A 2,605-nucleotide genomic window follows, 5' to 3' on the forward strand; every position below is an offset into this window, starting at 1 on the left:
TTGCATGGATAACGTGCGAAAGCGAAAGCCTGTACCGAGGGCGAGACCCGGAGCTGACCGGTATTCCTATATGCTGACAGTGACAGCGGTAAGCCACACAGCAGCATTCAGGCCTGGTCGGCAAATGCAGCCCGGGGGCTGTTATTTTTTTTGGTATGTGTGTGTTTCTTTGTGATTTGGGCGGCAACGCAGCCAGCTACTAATAACTCGCAGACTTGTCATCTAGGGAATGCGCTGCTGACCGAGCGGCTGTTAGTGCCATTGCAAGTAAACTGTAACCCGGGAGTCTGTTCTCGATCACATCGAGACAGCAAAGGCTCCTCTGGTGATATCTGCCCTCACATCACATCTGGCGATCTGCTTCTTCGTCTGCAAGGCATATATGATCAGAAAAGGGGGGAATTGCAGGGACCAAATCGTTCCTGAAGAACCACACGATCGCGCTATTATTCCTCTTCTCCTCCAAGGTTCAATCAGTCGGCGGCAGGCACACGGGAAAAAGCGGGTGGCGAAAGGGAGAAAGGAAGAGAGGTCCCCGAGCAGATTGTACGGGGAGATTTTGCATAGGCCGCTACTGTTGTAGCGGGAACCGATGCTCATCCAGCTGACAAGATTTTGTCTCTGGCCGACGCGGACACGGACGTACTACACTTGTCGCAATGGCATTGTGCTTGCCACACCCACGAGACGCCTTCCTCCTTTTTTTTTCCCTTTTCTTTTGTGAACGAACCTACTGTTAAAAGCTTAAAAATGCAGTGGTGTGTCCACACGCAGTTTTAAACTGAAACCGTATTTATAAGGGAATTGTTACTAATGCTCAGATGGAATCTACATGTTGTAGGCGAGTTCAGTCATTGGGCTGTTGTAGGTCAGTGATAAACAATTGCCGCCCACTTATGATCCTAAACGAGCTGATGGTCCAAAGACAAGTAGCCATCATGTGCTGACCGAACGGAGGCTGAATTCCTCGGCTCAGTGCTCAAATATTTTAGCCTCTCTCTGCCCAAAAGTACTAGTACAAATCCTCTCATAATGACCCATGAGGTCAAACTATGCTCCATGTGTGACAACTACTATCTGTGATCTGTGGCATTTCAGTGGAGGTGTTTGGCTCTTTTACCTATGTCTGTAGACACATTAGTCTGTCTGTCTATGGATAACTTGCAAGATTCCCCCCCCCCCCCCCCCCCCCCCCCCGACCATGGGACTCCACTCTGTCTCCCTGTTTCTTTTTTTATATGAGGCTAGCCTACAACGTCAACATTATGGCAAGAAAAAAGCAGAAGCAGCAGCAGAAGAGAAATACCAAAGTCATGCAAAAGCTTCTCCTCAAAGTCAACTGCATAAACAAGTGACCGAAAGGGATGCGTGCATGGCCAATGGGCACAATTGCGTAGGAATTAAGGTACTCCTCTTATCGGCTCACTTAGCAAGAGAATTTCCTCCCTAACGTAGCCTAATGCAGTGCAAAAACAAACATAACGAGATGCTGGTTTTCATGATGCTGCTGTCATGTTGACCTACCCATATTGGAAAGTGTCCATGTATTATACGCGCGAATGACGTATGGTACTTCAAGGGGACCAAGTCGATCCCATTGGCTCGTACGATTAACAAGAGTTTATACTAAAGTCATGGAAAAAGGTCAGCCCCACTACCCCATTGTTGTAGTAATAACAAATAACTATAGAGATTTTAGTTTACGGAAAAAAATGCGAGCGTGGTGCATCACGACGTGGAAAAGAAGAACCTAATGCTTTCCCTCTCATTGGCAAAAGTCACTTTAGTTTTACCATTAGTATAGCTCGCTGCATCTCGTAATCGCAAGTCGAAAAACCAGTACCCGACCGGAATATGAAAAAGTTTACCTATTATAACCTAAAATACCAGTTCGGCGGCTACCGTCTTCTTCATCCTTCGTCCAAAATAAAATTCCCAACTGAAAATAAAGAAAAATTCAGCCAGAATAATGTTCAGAAAAGAAACCCGTCTGAAGTGAAAAAAAATAGGGGTTAGCCGTTAGCATGCATTAACCATACGTTGAACTGATGTCATCAGTCACAGCGCATCTTAATTTGCATTCAGGCGGATGTTCGATGGGAACACGAGGGGGCTTCTAATTCCTCTGGAGATGCGGCCTTATCTCCATCCGCCGAAGCAAACATTCCCCCTTTCACCTTTCTCCCGCTTCACCCTCTCATCGGGACATAAAACTATTGCGGCCTCACGACATCTCATGGCTCACGTTAAGCACCATCGCCGGCCGGGGCGATCGAGGAGACATAACCGGCCAACACCTCGCATCGTCGCCAAATTCCCTTGCCACCTATTATGCATAGAAAAGGCCAGTGGTTCCTCCTTCCACTTACAAGCCCTGCATGCGATGGAAATGGACGCCGCAGTTGCGAATGTAAGACGCGAGAGCGACAGCTAGTGGCGCCATCTCGTCACGTCCCCCACATGCCTAATCCTTGTCCTGCGTATGTGCGCCGATTTTGCCCGGAGTGAATCCTATGGATCGGTGAACGGTGACAGCCTCGTTCGGTCCAATCTGTCGTGGAATTTGTTCTGCGCCTGGGCCCGTGATTTAGACCGCCGTGAAGAA

The sequence above is a fragment of the Setaria italica genome, chromosome IX (genome assembly GCF_000263155.2).
Source record: "Setaria italica strain Yugu1 chromosome IX, Setaria_italica_v2.0, whole genome shotgun sequence".
NCBI classification, from domain to species: Eukaryota; Viridiplantae; Streptophyta; class Magnoliopsida; order Poales; family Poaceae; genus Setaria; species Setaria italica.